The sequence below is a fragment of the Dysidea avara genome, chromosome 9, assembly GCF_963678975.1.
Source record: "Dysidea avara chromosome 9, odDysAvar1.4, whole genome shotgun sequence".
Taxonomy (NCBI): Eukaryota; Metazoa; Porifera; class Demospongiae; order Dictyoceratida; family Dysideidae; genus Dysidea; species Dysidea avara.
Genome location: NC_089280.1, coordinates 32,167,745 through 32,191,766, shown reverse-complemented (window position 1 = coordinate 32,191,766; position 24,022 = coordinate 32,167,745). Strand labels below are relative to the sequence as shown.

The 24,022-nt window shown below is 38.5% G+C and overlaps 1 long non-coding RNA gene across 1 annotated transcript; it reads left to right on the top strand.

The window, feature by feature from the left end:
* Positions 1-1,771: 1,771 nt before the first annotated feature.
* On the top strand, positions 1,772-20,260 carry LOC136267071 (uncharacterized). Its single transcript, XR_010706494.1, has 3 exons — positions 1,772-1,933; positions 13,683-13,758; positions 20,025-20,260. It is a non-coding gene; the product is annotated as an uncharacterized lncRNA (long non-coding RNA).
* The last annotated feature ends 3,762 nt before the right edge of the window (positions 20,261-24,022 follow it).

Here is a 24,022-nt window from a genome sequence, read left to right as displayed (position 1 = left end):
TTGTACAGGGTGATTTGTTTCTAACTGATCTCTCTCTTTATGGTAACTTGTTATATAGCTGCATGAACTCTCTATACATAGTGACTTGTTTCTAACTGATCTCTCTACAGGGCGGCTTGTTTCTACTGAACTCTCTATAGGCTGATTTGAAATGTAGCTGAACTCTCTACAGGGTGACTTATTTCTACATAATCTCTCTACAGGGTGATTTGCACTCTAGCTGATCTCTCTAAAGGGAGATTCTAATCTTTCTAAAGAGTGATTTGTTTCTGGATAAATTCTTTACAAAGTGATTTCCAGCTGATCTCTCTACTGACAGTCTGTGATTTGTTTATACTGAACTCTCTGCAGGGTGACTGTTTCTGGCTTATCTTTCTAAAGGATGATTTGTTCTCTGTTTGTTTCTAGCTGATCTTTCCACAGAGTGACTTGTTACTAGCTCTACAAGGTGATTTGTTTTCAGCTGATCTCTCTAAAGGATGATTATGTAGATGATCGTTTTACAGGGTGACTTGTTTCTAGCTGATCTCTCTACAAGGTAATTTGTTTCTAGCTGAACTCTCAGCAGGATGACTTGAAATATAGTTGAAGTGACTGGTTTCTAGCTGATCCTTCTACAGGGTGACGTTGAATACTCTACAGGGCGATTTGAATTGTGCTTTAACACTTTGCAGGGTGACCTGTTGACTTGTTTCTAGCTGATCTCTCTACAGGATGACCTTTTTGTAGTTACGCTCCATACAGTGTGGTTTATAACAGTGTTAAATTCTCTACAAGACATAGATGAATGCTTTAATAAAATAATTTACTTATTATAGGTGACTGCTCTATTAGGGTGAATGCTCTGTTAGAGTATCTCGATCTCGCACTTGCTATAACGAGTTTGATTTCATGTTATAACTCTGTGGCTTTAAATCTGATTCTTCTACACCATTGAAGAGCCTTTCTAAGATAATTATTCCATCTGTACAGCGATTTTCAAAGCATTACTCCAACTGGTTTTGCTGGTAGGCGTGGCAAGTAATTGTTTTTTTATTAACTAATCTCGATCGCGTAATTGTTACACACTGTTGGTCTTTTTGTTGTATCTTTGTTTCAAACTACAAAAGGTTTGAGGTTCAATAGTTAACCAATCTACGCACTGATTTTCAGCTTCTTCCCATAAGCTATTTTTACCCTGTAGGCGTGACAACGTATTGGTGTTATTTTTCGTGAATAGCATTGAAACCGGGTCACTACTGCTGACCCAGATGACCCACTTACCCGGATAATTAAAGACGAGGAGTGTGATAAAAGCTATGTTTCGGGTTGTCTCGAGCGAGCGAGACTACGCTTTGAGCGTTCAATTCATGTTGAGTAAACGAGTAGTTTATGTGATACCTAAGCCGGTAAGTTCATAATTTAAAATCAGTCAGTGGGTTTGGTTCCACGTATCTACCGTGAGTTTACAGACAGCAATTGGGTGTGGCTTCGTGTATACCTAGTATTACAATTTCCCAATATATTAAAGTGGGTGTGGCTCACAAAAGTACTTATTAAAGTGGGTGTGGCTCACAAAAGTACTTATCCTGCTGCAAGACTAGACTATGTACAACTTGTACAATAATCGATTAGTGGGCGTGGCTCCACATAAGCTTGCAGGCAGCAATGGACACGGTTTTGTGCTACAGACTGCACTTACTAATAAATGGGCGCGGCTAAGTGTATGTTTGTAACATGATAAGTGGGAGTGGCTCACAAAAGAGCGGCGTGACTAGCGTTATAAGTTTCCACGTTGTCAAACTAACAATTTCGTTTCTCATGTGATCCAATCCGGGTCAGACCCGGATAATCTGTAAACCGGGTCTGACCCGGATGACCTGGAGAAAATGTGACCCGGTTGACCCGACCTGGTTTCAACGCTGGACTAAACACACTATTAGTGGGCACAGTGGTAAGCCACAGTAGTTCGTTTGCATTGCAGTTAGAAAATATGTCCTCAATAGCCAGCAGGGGTTTGTGCCTCTCTCCTATTATTTTGGGAAAAGGGATTTGTGATACATGTAATTACTAGCTATAATGAGAAATACAGAAAGTAATGTTCAACTCTTCTGAAACTGCTAATTCCAAGCCCTGGTTACAATAGCTATTTCACTTTCTCTATTAGCACAGTAGAGAGAAATGAAAAAAACTAATGACGGATATCCCAGATCATGGCAAACAAAATGTACTTGTTCACTATAACTAGTGGATATTTCACTGGCATTCAGACTAAATTAAACACTAAAAATCAGCAAGTGAGAACCTAAAGTGTGAGGCTAGGATACTAGTTATATTCCCACTGTGCTAACATGGCCAGCTAGCCTAAAGAAGAAACCTATATACACCTGGTAAAGGAGAAACCTATAGCTGGAATCTGAACCTTCATAACTAACACGTCAGCATAGTACTGAAAACAATCCTAGTCCAATCCTAGTTACACCCTCTCAAGAGTAGTCACAACTACATTTAAGGCAACTGTGGCCACAAGCAGCTGCGGATGCATGAAGCAGAATAGTCTCGCGCCGCCCACCCCTATAGGGGAGGGCGGCGCGAGACTAGAAACAGGATAGCTGCCGACTTACAATGTGAATCTCATATGACATCAAGAGTGTTTGAAAATGTCAAAACACGACGATCTGGTCAGTAGGTACAGGTACGAACCCACACGCTCCTAGTAATCGTACCACCAGTGCCAGTGCTATTTACAGAAAACATGAATTGTGTAAGAAGCGTTCATATGAAGCTCGCATACGTGAATTTGAACAGAACTCCTTTCAGCCACAGGAGGAATGGCTAACAAAGCAACCATGTTTTACAAACGCCTTGCTTCCTTGCTATCAGATAAATGGGACTCAAATTATGCTGCTGTAACGTGGTGGATCTGGTGCTACTTGTCTTATTCACTTCTGAGGTCAGCAATTAGACGTCTGAGGGGTTCTAGATCCTCAAAGGGGTCTTTTGGCCACTTTAGGATCAGCACCAATTGACCTAAGTCAAGTAGAGTCAAGACTCCCATCAATTAAGCAGTAACTCGTATTGTTTTTGTTTTTTTTCTCCTTTCTTTGTACTGTTAATTTGTTGTTTCTATTTAAAAAATAAAAAAGTACAGGTACGATCAGTAGGACGATCAGATCTAGCTACGTACCTAGCCAGTAGCTAGCTAACAAAAGTTTGCCAAAATGGTTAACCGGCGGCGTACCATCAACACCCATGATTGTATCTAAGGTAAATGAGGGTAATTCCGGACACTCCAGGGGCGGATCCAGGGGGGGCTGTCTGGGTAATTCCGGACACTCCAGGGGCGGATCCAGGGGGGGCTTCATAGGTGCATGTATAGGTGCAGGCAGATTTTTCCAAATCTGCCTGCACCTATACATGCAATGAAATGAATTGGTCTGTTTAAAGGGCTTCATTCATCTACTTGTGTATGACAATACTTAATTCAGGTTCACAATTTCCATTGAAAATGCTCTCAGATTCAATCTTGTATTGTTCAAATTTCAAAATTTTCCACTTTCAACATTATTATTCTAACATGCACCTATTCAGTGTTGTGCAATTGTGAGAGGGGTGCATCATTTACTTGGTTGTCTGTACCTACCCAAACTTTTCCATTAGCAAAATGCTTCAGAGAACCATACCTATAATCTAAAGGCAGTATATAAAATATCTACAGGCAGAAAATATTATGAATTTTATGTGGAAATGTCTCCAAATTGCAGTGTTTTAGCATCTATTTTTCAAAATTTTCCTTGGGGGGGCATGTCCCCAGACCCCCCTAGTTCCAGCATGCTTTTCATGCTGGGAAGTGTGCTTCGCTACCTCTACCCAAGAGATTAGTACCTTGAGTTAGCCCCCCCCCTTTTATAAATCCTAGATCCGCCCCTGCACTCTTTAATAAAAGCGATCTAACATTAGACTCACAACGAGTTAAGACAAACTCTAGGAATCATTGTAAAGCCTATCTTATGGGCTTACTTTATTCCATGGACTGGACTGGACTGGTCTCGCGGACTGAGCTGGAAACAGCTTTTAAACAATAATCCAGGAATTATCCATCTATTGCAACACTGGAGACACCACTATCGTGTTACAACTGTGCTGCTGCTGGCTCTTCCTTACAAGTCATGACACTAGCGCATACACTAATTAATTAGAATACACTTACGATACATGTGTACTAGCAGTGATAGAGGCTATTTATTTATTTATTTATTTATTTATTTAATGCTTTATGGTGAAAAGTGACACCAAAGGTCTGATGGTAACTTGCACCATCAACCTGCCTAAGTACAAAATTATCTACAATTATACAATGTTATGTTGATTAATTATAAATGTTTGAAGTTTGTGACTGGAGGTCTGGATTGATGACAGGTTCTGCAAGGACAAAGGAAGTGAAAGGTACAGTTGTTGCTCTCGTCAAAATTCATTAGAAAGTGATTCCATAAGAATGATTTAAGCTTAGATTTGAGAGTAAAATATGATGTGTTTATATCCATTATCGGCATGGCATTCCACAAAGATGGTAACCAATGGAAATAAGAATGTCGAACTGTGTTGTTAAGGTGATGAGGTATCAAGAGTTTATTGCTTGCTCCAGCCCTAGTAGTAGAAGAGTTGAAACTGATAAAGTTGTTGATGTTGAACTGGTAGGTTGGTGACTTTAGTGACTTGATAGCAAACAGTATGTCCTGCAGTTCAAATATGTATATGAGGGGAAGGAGCTTCAGGTTAATTAGACGAACTTTGTAGCAGCTGGTGTAGTCATTGAGGATGTGTTTAGTGGCTCGGCGTTGGATTCTCTCAAGGTTAACAATGTCTTTCATCAAATGTGGTCGCCAGATCTGAGTACAGTAAAGTAATTGTGATCTTACCAAGGATACGTACAATCTAACCAAGGTAGTAGGTGAATGATTGCAGACAAATGTCCGTCGAATTAGACCAAGTGTTCTGTAAGCACTGGCAATGATGGTTTTATGATGTTTCTCCCAGCTCAGATCTTCAGATAGTATCACGCCAAGATCCTTGTGAGAATCTACATGAGGTATAATGGAATCAGACATTGAGTATGTTGTGTGGAATTTGCGTTTGAATGATAAGTGAATAAATTTCTTTATATTGAAATTTACGTCATTGTCCTGTGACCAGGCGAATTCTTGTAGCGTAGATGTTTTCTTTTGTTGCTTTAGCACTAGTGTTATAGCTGTAGAGATGAGCCAGTAATTATTCTTAGCAGGTAGCTAGGTGGCACCACCAGGCAAGGTGATGGTAGTCTCGCGTGGCCAGACCGCTTTTTCTCAGCACGGCGCTTATCGATTAAAATTATAAGCGCCTGCTCGAAAAAGGCCTGTTAAACTATAAGCGCCTGTTCGAGCAGGCGCTTATAATTTTACTTGATAAGCGCTGTGCTGAGAAAAAGCGGTCTGGCCACGCGAGGCTAAAGGTGATGGGGCTATGCAAATAATCTGGCTCATCACTGCAACCCTAACGCTAGTGTTAAGTACTGAAGCAACAAAGGAAAACATGTATGCTACAACAATAGCCTATTAGCCTCTGTCACACTTTATCACTGCGAGTACACGTGTATCGTAAGTGTATTATAATTGATTAGTGCATGCGCTAGTGTCATCCGACTTGTAAGGAAGAGCAGTACCAGCAGTTATAGCTCGATAGTGGTGTCTCCAGTGTTGCAAGAGATGGATAATGCCTGGATTATTGTTTAAAAGTTGTTTCCAGCTCAGTCCACGAGTCCAGTCCAGTCCGCGAGTCCAGTCCAGTCCGTGGAATAAAGTAGGCCATCTTATGGTGCATCTGCAGTACAAGTTTCGTTTCGATACAATTAACTGCTGCGGAGTTATGAACCAAAATTTAAAAGCGTGTAAAAATGCAACATGCGACTAATTCCGGACACTTCGAAAAACAAGGAAGTAGAGCCTTGCACAGCTTACCAATCCTCTTTTACAAGTATGGAGACTAAAGTACCACTCATCCTGCAGCTTATAAATCAAGTAGAAAGTTCATACCATTTGGGAGAAAGCAGCAGTGCGTATTTTTAAAAGTTTATGTAATTCGCGAATATTTTCTTTGTATTTCAACCAAGCAGCTGCTGAAAAATCGACTGCCACTCCGCCTGTGCTGCATGGATTCTTATGATTTTTGGTGTGCAATTAGCTGAAGGTATGAGCTTTCTATAAATCTTGAAAATCGAAAATATGAACTTGGGCTGACTGAACATTTTCAAAGTTTTTGAACAAAATAACCCGTGATTGCGCTACAAATTCGTGTCAAACTTCGCGGTGGAATAACGGATTCGTTTCAATTTTGGTTTGTATATAGGCCATAGGACACTGCATTAGCATACCAAATTATAGGCCCAGAGATTTTACCATTGTTGAGAACGATCTAAGTGTCCGGAATTACCCGCACTTACCTTATTAAATCAACATAGGTCTACAACACATCGCTTACCAGCTAACACAAGTACGCAGTATTGCAAAGAAGTTCCTGCCATGTCTCTTCTCGTCCTCGGCTAGGAGTGAGAACAAACTAAACAGCGATCAGCCCAAATAAGGGAGTCAATAAACAACACTCACGTGTAGCTACATGCGGGAGCAAAAATTTTACGAACGCCAAAAAATAAGGTTTAAAAACGAGGATTAGCAGTGCAGGGTGTGGCGCCCGCTGCTCATCAGTACCACGAATAGAATACAAGGGAAACACAATAATGTACGGCAGCTAGTAATTAAGTTGTTGCGCAGGCGCAAGCATAGCATCAGTTTACAGTTGGTGTCAAATCCAGAAGCGAAACAACTTACTGCCCACCCACCCTGTTCCACTCAAAGTTCCTTCTTTGCTGACTAATTTCACTCCACTTACCTCAGGGTAATAATTTACCCTCTCCACTGGCTAAGCATCTTGTACTACCAGTGTGATCGGTGTGGGCCAGGAGTTGGGATTTTTGCCCCAGCTCTAGATATCCCTCCTGCTTGTGACACAGGATGCAGTATGCAGGTCCTCGCAGGATAGGGGATTTTCTCCTGGCCAATACACACCTCTGCCAAAACTCTACACAGCAGCCAGGCTGTGGAAATGGAAAGGGGAGACCTGTCACCTACTGCACTGCTGATCATGATGATAATGGTGAGTATACACTATGTGGTTTGTGTTGTGGTTATGCTTATGATAGTCCGACAATTATTAAATAAAATAAAATAATTGCTTTACAGCGTCAAAATGAATGGATGACATGTGAGTTATCTCTATCCAGTTGTGTTGACAGTCGATTTTGTGCGAGATATTGTGTGTATGTAAGTATGATATTGTGTTGGGATTAGCCAAGAAGGACAATGGTCGTGGTTTATATAAGAGCCATGTAGGCACACCGATTTTGTAAGTATCACTTGCCAAGTAGATGTCCATTTCCAGTAAAGTTGCTGCTATGATAATTTCAGTACTGGTTCCTCAAATGTACTGCTTTTTTTATGTTCTTAAGGTGGCTGTTGAAATTATTCTGGTAAAGTGCTTCGTGAAGAGGTATAAAATAATAAGTTATTGTCAGCTTCAAATTCACTTATTGCCTTCCTTAAATGTGGATGGTAGTCTTCAACACCAGTAAGTGATTTAGAGAGAGCCCTAAACAGATAATTTCCATCCCTCAGAACCCTGTCAATTTCCCTACCTTGTGAACTGAGGAATGGCTTTAAAATGGCATAACCAGTAGCAGAACAGTTTGCTGACATTGGCTTAACCATATCATCTGGTATCACCATGTCTGGTACATTGAGGCCAGGTGGCTTCAGGAAGGTTGGAAATGGAGAACACATTTTCTATACTATTAAATCTTAGCAGACAGTAAGATATCATGTGCATACCTTCATAACATCCATGCTTGACTATTTGCTATTCCCTATGTCAGGTTTTATTGTTAAATGAATGTATACATGTGTGGGTGACTGCTCTGTTTACATCAAGACACACGGTAGTGTGTTGTGCGACCCAAGAAGCCGGCGCGTAACACCCGTGAGTATATTGACAGGAAGAAAGAAAACGCAATTTTCACACCTCCGTAGCTCTGTGCTTCCTTGATGAAACAAGACGATTTTTGCTGTGGACATTCCCTCCAATCGCAGCACTCCACATTCCAAATTTGAGCAAAATCGCTTCGCGCGTTCCCGAGATATGCGACTTCAAAAATTGGCTCAGTTTCTTCGTTTTTTTTCTTCTTATTTTTCTTTTTCTTGTCCCACACTTACAAAAACTGCTATAAAACGCGAACGCCATATCCGATTGCCTTGAAATTTGGCACACAGAAGGGGGGTATAAAGGCGCATCTCGGTACCAACGTTGGCTGGAATACAATAAACAGGCAAAGAGTTATGAGCGATTATTCACGAAAAATAACACCAATATGTTGTCACGCCTACAGGGTAAACTGCGTATGAGAAGAAGCTGAAAATCGGTGGGTGAATAGGTTAACTATTGAACCTCAAATCTTTTGCGGTTTGAAAGAAATCGAGCTAAAAAACAGGAAGATACAACGAAAAAACCAACAGTGTGTAACAATTACGCAATCGAGATTAGCTAATAAAAAAACGACTACTTGCCACGCCTACCAGATAAACCGCTTGGGGTAATGCTTTGAAAATCGTTGTACAGATGCAATAATCATCTTAGAAAGGCTCATCAATGGTGTAGAATAATCAGACTTAAAGCCACGGAGTTATAACACGAAATCCAACTTGGTGCAGCAAGTGCGAGATCGAGATACTCTAATAGAGCAGTCATCCTAATAGAGCAGTCACCCTGAAGAGAATTCAAGAGATCAGCTAGAAACAAGAAATCTGTATAGAGATCAGCTACACACAAGTCACCCTGTAGAGAGATCAGCTAGAAGAAGTTACCTTGTAGGGAGTTCATGCAACTATGGAAAGGGATCACCTTGTAGAATTCAGCTACAAAGAAACCACCATGTAGAGAGTTCAGCTACAAACAAATCGCCCTGTGGAGAGATCAATGGAAGAAGTTACCTTGCAGAGAGTTCAGCTACAAAGAAACCATCATGTAGAGAGTTCAGCTACAAACAAATCTCCCTGTAGAGAGATTAGCTAGAAGAAGTTACCTTGTAGACAGTTCAGCTACAAAGAAACCATCATGTAGAGAGTTCAGCTACAAACAAATCTCCCTGTATAGAGAGATCAGCTAGAAGAAGTTACCTTGTAGAGAGTTCAGCTACAAAGAAACCATTCTTTAAAGAGCTCAGCTGCAAACAAATCACCTGTACAGAATTCAGCTACAAATAAATCACCCTGTAGAAAGATGAGCTAGAAAAAGTTACCTTGTAGACAGTTCAGTTACAAAGAAACCACCATGTAGAGAATTCAGCTACAAACTAGTGACCCTGTAAAGACATCAGCTAGAAGAAGTTACCTTGAGAGAGTTCAGCTACAAAGAAACCATTATTTAAAGAGCTCAGCTGCAAACAAATCACCTATACAGAATTCAGCTACAAACAAATCACCATGTAGAGAGATCAGCTAGACGAAGTTATCTTGTAGATAGTTCAGCTACAAGTAAATCACCCTGTAGAAAGATCAGCTAGAAGAAGTTTACTTGTAGAGAGTTCAGCTACAAAGAAACCATCATTTAGAGAGTTCAGCTTCAAACAAATCACCTGTAGAGAGTTTAGCTACAAACAAATCTCCCTGTAGAGAGATCAGCTAGAAGAAGTTACCTTGTAGAGAATTCAGCTACAAACAAATCACCCTGTAGAAAGATCAGCTAGAAGAAGTCACCTTGTAGAAAGTTCAGTTACAAAGAAACCACCATGTAGAGAGTTCAGCTACAAACTAGTCACCTTGTAGAGACATCAGCTAGAAGAAGTTACCTTGTAGAGAGTTCAGCTACAAAGAAACCATTTTGTAAAGAGCTCAGCTGCAAACAAATCACCTGTACAGAATTCAGCTACAAACAAATCACCCTGTAGAGAGATCAGCTAGAAGAAGTTACCTTGTAGATCGTTCAGCTACAAACAAATCACCCTGTAGAGAGATCAGCTAGAAGAAGTTACCTTGTAGATCGTTCAGCTACAAACAAATCACCCTGTAGAGAGATCAGCTACAAACAAATCTCCCTGTAGAGAGATCAGCTAGAAGAAGTTACCTTGTAGATCGTTTAGCTACAAACAAATCACCCTGTAGAGAGATCAGCTAGAAGAAGTTACCTTGTAGAGAGTTCAGCTATAAAGAAACCACCATGTAGAGAGTTCAGCTGCAAAGAAATCACCATGTATAAAATTCTACCACGAACAAATTGCCCTGTAGAAAGATCAGTTAGAAGAAGTTACCTTGTAGAGAGTTCAGCTACAAAGAAACCATTCTGTAAAGAGCTCAGCTGCAAACAAATCACCTGTACAGAATTCAGCTACAAACAAATCACCCTGTAGAGAGATCAGCTAGAAGAAATTACTTTGTAGAGAGTTCAGCTACAAAGCAACCACCATGTAGAGAGTTCAGCTGCAAAGAAATCACCCTGTATAAAATTCTGCCACAAGCAAATTGCCCTGTAGAAAGATCAGTTAGAAGAAGTTACCTTGTACATAGTTCAGCTACAAACAGATCTCCCTGTAGAGAGATCAGCTAGAAGAAATTACCTTGTAGAAAGTTCAGCTACAAAGAAACCATTCTGTAAAGAGCTCAGCTGCAAACAAATCGCCTGTACAGAATTCAGCTACAAACAAATCACCCTGTACAGAGATCAGCTAGAAGATGTTACCTTGTAGATAGTTCAGCTACAAACAAATCACCTGTAGAGAGTTCAGCTACAAACAAATCTCCCTGTAGAGAGATCAGCTAGAAGAAGTTACCTTGTAGAGAGTGAAGCTACAAACAAATCACTCTATTGAAAGATCAGCTAGAAGAAGTCACCTTGTAGAAAGTTCAGTTACAAAGAAACCACCATGTAGAGAGTTCAGCTACAAACTAGCCACCTTGTAGAGACATCAGCTAGAAAAGTTACCTTGTATAGAGTTCAGCTACAAAGAAACCATTCTGTAAAGAGCTCAGCTGCAAACAAATCACCTGTACAGAATTCAGCTACAAACAAATCACCCTGTAGAGAGATCAGCTAGAAGAAATTACCTTGTAGATAGTTCAGCTACAAACAAATCACCCTGTAGAAAGATCAGTTAGAAGAAGTTACTTTGTAGAGAGTTCAGCTACAAAGAAACCATTTTGTAAAGAGCTCAGCTGCAAACAAATCACCTGTACAGAATTCAGCTATGAACAAATCACCCTGTAGAGAGATCAGCTAGAAGAAGTTACCTTGTAGAGAGTTCAGCTACAAACAAACCTCCTTGTAAAGAGATCAGCTACCTTGTAGAGAGTTCAGCTACAAAGAAACCATCATGTAGAGAGTTCAGCTGCAAAGAAATCATCACTGCCCAAATTTCAAGGCAATAGCTCTTTCCAATCTGAAGTTATCAATTGTCAAAGTTGGCAAATTGGATGTGTGGAAGACCCCTTTTTGCAAATCCGGTCACATATGTATTATATATGTAATTGTACATCTACTGATAAAATATTTAAAGTACGTACATCTACTTCATCTATTCTTCGTCCTGTAGTAAAGAAAAAAAACATAGGTTTAAAAAGTCCCAAAGCTGGCCATAGGCTGGCTTTGGGGTATACAAATACAAAAAGAAATGAGATCTAATCCAAAACAGCCAAGCTGTAAAAAAAGTGTGCGGCCCTCAGAAAGGCTATGGTGAAAAAAGATGTGAAATCCAAGGTGGCGGCCAAGAAATGGATGTGATGGTAGGTTAATGGTAAAAATTTTAATAACGACAATTCAGGTGAATTTTTGTGCCGCTTCACAAAATTTACCTGAATTGTCATTATTAAAATTTTTACCATTAACCTACCATCACAGCCATTTCTTGGCCGCCACCTTGGATTTCACATCTTTTTTCACCATAGCCTTTCTGAGGGCCGCACACTTTTTTTACAGCTTGGCTGTTTTGGATTAGATAATATGTAACCTGGTTTCTTTGGTTGGTTCACTTCATTGTTTTTGTTGGTCTGACTAATTGTTGTTTGCATGCTTGTACATACACGTTGGATGCATGCCTTCTTTAGCTTGCCAGGTCCACCAACATTTGGGCTGTGATTACAGTATTTACATGTTTTATAGCTTGCAGCATTGCAACCAGCACATTCCCCATACCTAACTCGTTTATGGCCTATTGGAAAATTAACAATGGATTTGTTTTGTATACAATAAATACTTGTTGCGATCTTTTTGTCAGCGTCCTCAGTGCTTGTGGCAATCTTGTCAGTTTACTCAGTTCTTGGGGGTGATCTTCATGCTGGCGTCGTGATTGTTATCTGAAACATCTGATATTTGCATATATGTGTATATAGTTCTGCATATCATGACACCTTGTGTATTTATACCTGGTGGTACATGAGCTGGTGATTGCGGAGCTGAGTCCTCTTCTGTTTGGAATGCAGTAACTTGAGACAATTCTGTAACTTCTACTTGTTGATTTGTCGTTTCTTCGCCAGCACTTAATTCCTTTGATATAAATTACATTGTGTGTGTAGTGTGAATATCTTAAAAGTTATGTTCACATTAAGCAGATACCTCAAAAGTTGAATGAATAATACAACGGCTCAAAGTATGTCTCACTTGTATTACTAATTACTCTCTTAAAGTATTTCAGTACACTGAAGCGCTGTGTAGTGGATACCATTTATAAATTAAACTCACAAAACTAGTCCTCTTTGATAGAAATTTAACTATGTAGTACTAGCTAGGTATAACTCAGCTATGCTCAACCCGTTACACAGCATTACAAATCAAGAACTGTTTAAAATAAAGCACCTCTGCAATCCAATATAAAATATACAAACAATATCCATTACGAAGGGACATCATGCACTACCACCAAATTGAATGGGACACAAAGGAGGACACTGGTAAGTCCATGAAGAATTCATTGTATATACTGCGGTGTGCCAAAAGCACCTGTCAGGCTGAAGTGACGTTGAACAGTGAGAAAAGTCAAGCCCGTAGATTTAGCCATTATCGAGTTATGCTTGTCTGAAGGCATAAGTAAGTCAGTTAGCTACTGTAGAAAATTCTGTTTAATAAACGTTTTAAAAATTCCATAACAACTTGTTGACAGCATTTCGGGTCAATCTGAAGGTTTGTTTGGGCTTAGTTTTACCTACGTAATCAATACTGCCTCATCATCGTCAGGGAAAAGTGAGGCTGGTTTTTGGGTGATGTTTATTCACATTTTAGTCCCAACAGGCCTGGCTTTACCATTGAAAGAGATAACCCTCTATATTAAAACAAAGTGGCCAGAAATCTGAGTGGTCCCAAGGTGTCCATTATAGAGAGGTTCTGCTGTATTTATTTCATAAGTGAACTGGTTGCATTTTTTGTACCATTCTTTGTTCATTCGTTTGTATAGTGTGTAAAAGGCAGAACAAGGCTGAAAATGAATGAAATGGCCATACCACCTTTTAGTAATTGGTAGCCAGGAAGCAAAAATGCCTCTATTCTCAGATATCAGCTCAATGTAAACATATTGTGGTACATGTGTGTATGTGTAATTTTAAAGGTACTGTTATTCACATGTACTGATTTGTTCATAGTAGCAACAATAACAGAAATGACCCTAGGATATCGTAAGTTGCATAGAAGTCATTGCCGTTTGCACTTTTAAAATTGGTGAGTGGCAGTATTATATGTAAGTGTGCATGCTTTAAGGTTACGGGATACCACAAACCCGCATTTACATTATACATCATTTTTCATGATTTAGGGTTTTGATTTTTTTAAATCCAATGTTACCAAATATTTATGCATTCTTAACTTCTCATTAATTGACATGGAACTCAAATGTTGTCATGGAAACATGAGTTGTCCCCAAGCCAATTAGTGAAAACTATGAACCAAAAATCAGACCAATGAAGAACCATGAGAACTTACTAACAACTCAAAGGTTTGAAGAGCATCACTTGTCAGGGACTGACAAGAGGATTTGTGAATAATGTGTATAGTTGTTGAAATATGGCAACAAAATGGCCTAAAACAAGACACTATGGTCACAAAATTATTATTTTAATTCATATCACAAGCACTAGAAACACTATTACAATGGCTCCATCAGGACCTAGGCAAGAAGCCAAACTAGTAGTTTGCTTACACAAAATGTTAACAGCTTGTTTGACAGTCTTGATTTTTGGTTCAGGAAAATATCGCCATTAGTAAGCAAAACTATGCATGCACCTACAGGTGTGCCAGTTGCTAAGTGTATTGTTTCTATGTTATCTTGTACTGTTACTTGTGTTTTCTTGTACCTTGTACCTGTCCAGTCAGCATGCTATTATTCTCCCAACAATTTAAGCCTGGTACAATACCAAGACCGCCTTAATTATGTAATAAAAATTTTGTTCGACAGTCGCGCACTATTCTGTAACCTTAACACCACTGTACTTATCTATATCAAAGTGCTGTTTAGTAGGGTTCCCCCTTAAAGTAATGTGCACCATTAAAAATGGCACATCTAAAAACCATCATAGAAAAATCATATGTAATGAAAATCACCTTTCTTACTCCATTCAATACCAAATACACCATTAAAACAAGAGAACACTGACAGGAATCTAAATATTAGAATTTTAAAAAATTGTTGAAACCTATCATTTGGTCAAGGCTAGAGGCCAAACAAAGTAGCACATAGCCACCATTTTACACCACAACAACAAACACGTGGGTGGGGCATGCCTTTTGTGATGTCTAGTTTTGTCTACCTCCAGCACTAAATGGTCATCTTATTCTTCATGCCAGGAAACCATACGAAAGTACTGTATCGGCACTTTCCTTGAAGGAGTGTATGTGTTCATTAGAATTTCACATGACCCGATAGCTGCATTGATCAGTGGTTTATATACAAGAGTATCATATCCTTGTGTAATTCACTGTCACTCATATACATATGCATAGCTGTACATACACTGTACCTCAATCTGACTGTTGGTAAACTTGTCTAAAATTTTCTCTTTCTCCTCAGTACCAGCATGCCTGCACCAATCATATAAGGAATATACATACATATATAGGGGTCAGGGGAGAGTACCGTATACCTACAAATTTTTGAGGGACACGTTTTTTTGCAGTTGCTTAACTGCCTGCAAAATTTTTATCCTTGAAAATTAAGATTAGCTATGCACATGCTATATAATATAGATGGCCTGAGTGATAGACAATCGAGTGATCCACAAAATAATAAATCTGTTGGTCTGCAAAATTTATATGTTCCTTCAACATTCATATGTATATGGTATAAATTGCCACGTTGTCCTGTAAAAGATGACAAAAGTGTAATGGCGTATTTTCCGTACATTTTTAGTATTTGTTTGTCTCCTTATTGTAATTACGTAGTTTAGCTGCCAAATGATAAGAAGTTAATTTTATTAATCCTACTTGCCATACTAAAACAATCTTGTGAGCTATAATCACAGCATGTTGTTGAAATAATTAAACCAAAAAATGCTTCAATTGTAACAGTGTTTTGAGATACATAAGAATGTATGATATTTGTGCTCGCAAGATATCGATACAATTATCACAACAATATTGCACACCACTAAAGAATATACAATAGAGTAGTGCTCTTTCAGTTTCAGAATGCTCAAATGCAGGTTTTGCTTGTAACTGATGACATGTAAAGTCAAAAATTTCAGGCAGTACTCCTCCCTCTATTATTGATTTGTCAGACACACTTCTTATGGAATTGTCCTCCAGGTTATGAGTCATGTCTTTAATACAACAACCCTGCTTTGTCGAATGCACACTTTTGTGTCTGAGATGATCTTTGTGGTTAAATATGAAACTATAGTAGCCAGTCTATGTTACACAGAAAGAAAACTGTTAAGTTATGCACAAACATCTTTTGTAGGACCACACGATGTTAGATACTCTCCTCAACATATTAACTCTTAATGATATACCATACGACAGGACATTTTGATGAATTTGATAAATCAGTTTGATTCATCAAGCATCCATAAGTGCCTTTAGAAGTATATGTGTTAACTTATGTAGATTTATGATTTTGATAACATTTAATTCATCAAAGCTGATGAATATGGATTTGTCAAATTTTCATTCCATCAAACTTTTCTGTCGTACAGTACAGTAGAACCTCTCTATAATGGACACTTGGGGACCAAGACTATTTGCTGTAATATAGGATTTCCTATTTCAGAGGTACAACATGTATTGAGCAGACTTGTATTATGAAAAGTTTTTTCTATTGGCTGTGTCTGTAATTTAGAAGAAAGGCTCCACTGTACTCTTTATTATTATGTCTTACGTACCTTAAAACATTCCCATTCTTTTTCCTACCAGGTAATTTTGTTGTGTTAATAAATCTTCATTGATGCTCCAAACACTTTCCTGGTGGTATATTCTCCTTTTTGCTTATAGGCTCTGGTGGCTTTGTGGCTTTGGTAGCAGCAGTGCATGTTGATATGGCTTGATGTAGAAGTGCATTAATGTGATCTAGGTGTGGCAGAATTTTGCTGTTGGTGGTATTAACATAAGACTGCAAATCCTTTTGTAGGGTGTTGAATGTTTGGAGTTGAATCAAATAATCTGTAGATTAAGAGTGCAATACATTACAGTTAACCCCCAACACGAATAGGATGTCCTTGTTATCATCCAAGCTTCAGGCTGTGGCTGAGGTGATGATAACAAGCATATCCTAAGTGTGTAGGTGTAGTTTAACTATAGCTTCTGTCCTAAGCAGTACTTGACTTCATAAACAAAGCTGATTGTTGATAATGATAACTATGTGTTGTGACACTGTTACATAATTACATTGATTTTTGGGGCACTACAGCAAAATACAGGTGCCAACACAACCACAGAGAAGCCGCATCATGCTATTGCGAATTCTTGTCAGCGTTGAGCACAAAGGAGGACTTTTAAAGGAAAGTCCGTGGTGCATGTATTGTACATACTGCAGTTGGCAAAAAGGCATGTCTCAGGATGAGATATGTTTGGTTGGAACCAGTTCGTTCGTTATTCAGTTAGCATAAAATTCTGTTAGATAGAAGATAAAAAATTTAAATTCCATAGAAATTTTTGGAAGGGTTTGGGGTTGAGCCTGGCTGTGCCTAACCCAATGCTGCCAAGCTGTCATGAATGGAAGGGTGATGTTTTAGCTGGAAAAGCCCAGTTCTTCACGATCCCTAATGTACAGTACTACTGTGCTGTGCTGTATGATTAATTTTGTGTCTGAACACACTCCCCAACTATCAATTACTGAATGGTGAAGTTGTCATTTTCAACTACGATTGGCCCGTTTCGCAGCATCACAAACTAAAAACAGCACGGAAGGACAAGGCTCAAAAGTTAATGATTATCAAGACTAGCCCCTATACTAAAAGCTTCAGTGAAGAACAAGTATCTATGAAAATAAAATCGTGAAAACCCTGAAATTTGTCAACCCACAAAAATTACATACCTCAAAAATATGTGCATATACAGTATCTATGTACACTACGTACCTCTCTGGGGTTCAGCTACTGACTCTGCATAAGCTACGCTTCCATTTTCTTCATCCTCAATTCTGTCATATTGTTCTTCTGGAATTTCTGGAACTGCTGATTCTGTTTGCTCTTGCTGTTTCTTATGTTGAATAGAATGCACACAGTGGATGTGCTTACAGATGTGGCCATTGTTATAATTGTAGCATCTATCGTCACATTTGTACATATGAACATATGAATGCAGAAGCAGCTACATTCCTTTACTGTACAAATCATCTGATTGGATAAACACTCTTCACAAGAATTATTTTGGCAAAGTATAATGGTATATCCCTCTAGGGTACTCCCTGATATGCTTTCAACATGCCACATACCACTTTCCACTTCCTAAAATAATAAAGGTTTTATAAACTATTATTATTATTATTATTATTTTTTATTAATGCTTTACAGCACAAGTGCTGAAGGTCTGTAGGACACCTGGTCCTACAGCCTGCTCAAAGACTTTAGCTACAGAAGGTGTGTTTGAAAAGTTGGAAAAAGGAGAAAAAATCCATGACTGGGCCTAGGTAGCCTCGAACCTACTGCTTTACGGTGTCCAGCACTGAAGGTCCAACAGCAACTTGTGCTACAGCCTTCAAATTATGTACCTAACCTAGTAAACTTGTATTTAAAACTGTAACATAAACATATGTACTTAACATAGCTAATAAGGCAAAACAGAAAATGGGCCAAAAAAATGAGGATTCGAACTGCAGGCCACCCAATGTCTAGTTGAGCAACACACTCAGTTTCCTCCAGGAGGGATGGATTTTTCTTCCTTTGTGATATAAGAAAATGTATAACACTTTGAGCAAAATTTTATTTAGGAGGATGCAAGTTTTAATGAAAGTCTCAGATACATCAATAATAATTATCAACGACTCTAATAATTATATTGAATGAAATACAGGACATGTGTATTTTGTCAGTTGCAGTATAACTGAGTATCTGAGAATGCATTAATTAGGAACAGTAATAACCTGAAATTACTTCTGCTCATTTCTAATTATAATTTTCCTGGGGGATTTTAGATGTCGCATGTGTAGCAGTAAGGAACATGGATCTTTACACTGTTGCCACTTACTCTAATAAAATTTTATTGTGCCCCTCCTTGAGTAATTTCCCAGATGAAGGCCTGGCCTTGTTACTATGCATACATGTAACATCAATGCAATTCCTGTTCATTTATTTAAGTGAATTACCACTTGTGTTGCTAATAGAACCCTGTGTTTTGAATGGCTGTACCTTGACAGCTGCTAGCAGCATGCAGTGTAGAAACAAGGAGCATTAATGTACCATAATTTAGTTCTGCTGCATAATATTGCTGATGTGTTGCAATTGTTGCCAGACTTACAGGTGTGTAATTTCCATGTTTTGTGTAGCCTCAGAGCATGGCTGAACTACACATGGATCCATGGGGTTTAGAGATCATGTTTTTAGCCAATCACAATTCATGCAGTATCTAAATAGTAAGGAGTCTAGAGAAATATAATTAATATTTTTAATCAGTTTATAAAAATTTTGATCCTCATTCATATATGTAGTATCCTTGGGTGACACTTAACCTGTATTGTGGTCCTTGGTTGAAACATGTAGTTGAGCAGGTAAGGATATTAGATATCCTCTGAGTTGTAGCTCTGTGAAGTAGCAAGAAGCTACTTTTGTAATCTTCAAAGAACAAAGCAAAAACTGCTATATGGTTGTCTATTGTGTTTTCAGATTATTTGTATGCCTGCTTTTCATTTTGTGCATGCAAGGGAACATGCTCTTTTTTTTCAACACAAAATAAATGTGGTACAAGATGTGTTGTTGTTTGGTTGTTATATCACACTAAGAGTAAAGCTGGCCAGCCTGGTTGCTACAGTGTATAAACAGCCTTAATTTCTCACATGTACTAATTGCTTTAACGTGCACTTTTTTGCTTGCATGGCAGTGTTGTGTACAAGAATTAACATTAACACACATTATTTATTTTTGCAACAGAATTACTGATAGGCTTTTGGTCAGCCGTGGCACATACCTGAAACCATTAATATATTAGTAGATCCTCAATCAAAAGCACTAAAACAAGACTCATTTGATAAAGCACAATCCCAAATTCGTACAAACGATTAATTATGATACTGTATAGCATAATAGCAGAGAATTTAACAATAACTCGTCAAATATTCCCTCTAAAAATTTTATGTAGTGTATTCTTTAATACAGTATTGAATTGTAATGTAATAATAATAGTTATTAGGTTCACCTGTATGTTAGCATCAGTTAGTTATTTAGTAGTATTACACTGTACACACTTTACTGTATGTGTACTTAGTAACTCTCACTGTGCTATTGTATATGTACATTGCTGTTAATACATATTAGTCATGTACAAATCTTCACTTGCTGCAGGTATCATAAGACCTCGTTGATGATGATTCATCTCCTGCTTCTCTTTCTTCTGCAATGCCGGTGGTAGTAACCAATTCATTTTATAATGAAAAAATGCATCCTTCTGATATTGCAAGAAGTGATGGATAAGAAAATCCACTCTACAGTTGACTTTTCCGTTCAGATATGTGGTCTTCAGTTGGTTGTGAAAACTGTACAATGTATGTATGACAGTATGTATGTATCTTTTATATGTGACCGAGCCTGCGATAATAGGGCATGTTGGCACATGATTTTTGCCTACTTTTTCACACTTTAATTACTCATAACTTTTTGTACCATTATGCTATGGTATTGCAATTTTCAGCTCTTAGTAAGCATCTAAGTGGCATCATGATGCAGGTTACAGAATGCAAAAATACTATTCCAATATTGAGATATGACCTGAAGAGTGATGGGGTATAGTTTGTGCCCACATTCCCTGTTTTTGCAGGCCCGGTCACATATACATACCTCTCTAGGTACATGTTAGTATCTGTGTCTCCATGTTTAAAGTGACTATTAATGAAATGCGCTTATTTTAATGAAATTTTAATCCATGTATCTGTGCAACAAGCACCATCACTCTTGTTCTCTGTTGAAGCTACTTTGTCCATCCTCATCACTTATTTGGTTTATTTTTACCACTGGAGTGTCTTTATTTTTACCACTGGAGTGTCTTTATCGAGTGCTAGGAGTGGTGGAAAGGGGTGCTGGATACCCCAGGAATAAATAAATATATATATATAAATACACAAAGTTTGATACAACTCCTTCTGATTACAAGGTGACACTGCTATGAGTTTGTTCTTCCATGCCCTGTACAATATACGTAGAACCTGTATAGTAGACCTGTTGTGATCTATTAATTATCATGAAGAAAGATTCCATGTTCTGAGGGTAATTAGTGAACATTGAATATTGTGGATTGTAATGTATGTACTACTGTGAAATAATACAGTTAAAACCAGAAACTGGCCAACTATATAAAAAGGCCACTTCTCTATAAAGGCCAACTTTAGATGTCTAAAGTGAGAAGTTTATAGAACAATATCACTGACATATTGAGGACAAGAAACTTCAGGTTATAAGTGACTGACCTATTCAGGTGCAACTTTTGTTATCACTGCCAATCAAGTTCATGCGTTTTGTGTGCATGGTGTGTGTGTGTGTGTGTGTGTGTGTGTGTGTGTGTGTGTGTGTGTGTGTGTGTGTAGTGTGCGTGTGAGCACGCTCGCGGGTGCATGTACATGTGTGTGTGTTGGCAAACAACCAACCTAAAAATTATTAAAACTGTAATTATACAAGTATATGTTATGATTGTTCATAAGAACTTGACCACCTGCACACATTCATGCTCCCACATGTATCATGCAAAGACAAAAAGTACAGTGTGACAATTAACAGGCAGAAATTTTTAAGGCTTATCACTGTTGCATTTGTGTACTTTCCCTTACAGGTCACTTTGCTGGTATATTCTGTATGAATGCTAGTGTGGTTCATCTTACCTATCCACATGCCAGTGGCACAGCAAATGTCTAATGTCACCATACACAGTTCATGTGGCTGACCAACCAGTATTATCTGAAATATTAATGTTGATAATATATATATATATTGTGTGTGTGTGTGTGTGTGTGTGTGTGTGTGTGTGTGTGTGTGTGTGTGTGTGTGTGTGTGTGTGTGTGTGTGTGTGTGTGTGTACGTGTGTGTGTGTGCACGTGTGTGTGTGTGTGTGTGCACGTGTGCATGTGTGTGTGTGTGTGTGTGTGCACGTGTGTGTGTGTGAGTGTGTGTGTGCACGTGTGTGTGTGTGCACGTGTGTGTGTGTGCACGTGTGTGTGTGCACGTGTGTGTGTGTGTGTGTGTGCATGTGTGTGTGTGTGTGTGCACGTGTGTGTGTGTGCACGTGTGTGTGTGTGTGTGTGTGTGTGTGTGCACGTAGTTTGAAATTACCATCATCAGTCATCATAACATTTATGACAGTAGATGGTGATCTTGCTTTGATGCTACTCAAAAATGCTTTGATGGCTTCACTTGATTCATGATCTGATAAGCACCATGCAACAGGCTGACCTACATGTGATACGTACATGCAGTAGGTATCATTTTGGTGCTGTGATACTCACAGCTTATACATACTTTTACCATGGTCATCTGGTACAACACAAGTGATCAGTTTACTGATTTGTACAATGTGTAGAATCAATACACAAGATGGTTGAAGCATGCTGTCTGTAAAGTTCAATCTGGAATTGAGTTTGAAGTACCAACATAAATGTATCTTCTGGTACCATTGGATACTGAGTCTCTTTCATACCCTGAGGTTTGTAAATGAGGACAGGGTTAAATGGTTCTTCTGTAAGCTCTTGTACCATGACATTGACAGAGGTAGCATCATCTTCATGCCATTTGATCCCAAAATCTTTGACTTTTATTTGTATATTGTAAATATCCATTTTGCTTAAAAAGTGTTTCCTTTTGACATCACTGTCAAATGTCCTGTCCCCAACTCCTGCTCAAATATCTAAATAAACAGTGAGCTTTCCACTATTTCTCATGAATATTGTACACTATACCAGTACTTGCAGGTGAAATATAGTTAATGTACATACAATATATACATATAAATGCAGTATATTTGTGTCATATAATGATGCATCTGTGCAGAAAGGTCACCGCTCTAATCTACAAGGGCGGATTTAGGGGGGTGCTTGGAGTGCTAAAGCACACCCCCCTCCAAAATTTTATCATGTGTAAGCTAGGAAACTTCTAGAAGTTGCAATCGCATCTTATACATATGCATGGGCAATGAAAAGATGGAAAGAGAAGGGAAAATGGCTAATCTTTTCTTAGAATTACTAAGAGGGGTTCAAATTATACTTTTGTTGTGAGACTTAACCTAAAAGCTGCTAAAAAATCGAAATACTCTAATAGAACAGTCAACTACTCTAATAGAACATCCATCATAATGTGTTTTTTTCAAGAAGTTGCCTGTGTGTTTTTTTGACCTGTGCACTGCTATCTTACCATTGCTCCAAACATCTTGCCATATACTATAATCACTTTCTGAGAACAACTTCTGTCAAATGGTTTAATATTATAGTAGGTATTTTTAGTTGTTGCTACAAACTTAATGCTTGGGTTTACATGCTTAAGTAAAACAGTTAATTTCTTAGCATGTATACAGTTAACAAGGCTGTAGCATCTGAAAACTGTTTGTTTTTGCTTTATCAGTGCGAAAGTTCCATGCTGCATTTACTGAATCTAGCATCAACTGAAGTTAATAAAATTTAATGTCATACAGGGTTTGTGCACTCTTAAACCCCTTGAAGCTCAACTTTATAAGCTCAGATGATACAGCAGCATTTACGCTGTCACATTGTAAGGGGGTTAGTTGTGGCCAAAAACTAGTGAGAGAATAAACGTCTTAATGATTAAGACAAAATATACAGTACAAGCATGTAGGGGCCTAGACACGGCAAGGGTGGATTTAAGGCTTGGGGTGCTGAAGCACCCCCCCTCCAAAATTTTGTCATGCGCAAGCTAGGAAGCTTCTAGAAGTTGCAGTATAGATGCAATTGCATCTTATACGTATGCATGGGCAATGAAAAGATGGAAAGAGAAGAGAGAATGGTTAATCTTTACTTAGAATTACCAAGAGGGGTTCAAATTATACTTTTGGTGTGAGACTTAACCTAAAAGCTGCTAAAAATCGAAATACTCTAATAGAACAGTCAGCTACTCTAATAGAACATCCATCAATTTTTTTTTAAGAAGTTGCCAGTGTGTTTTCTTGACCTGTGCACTGCCATCTTACCATTGCTCCAAACATCCTGCCATATACTAATTACTTTCTGAGAACAACTTCTGTCAAATAGTTTAATATTATAGTGGGTATTTTCAGTTGTTGCTACAATGATGCTTGGGTCAACATGTTTAACTTAGCATGTATACAGTTAACAAGGCTGTAGTATCTG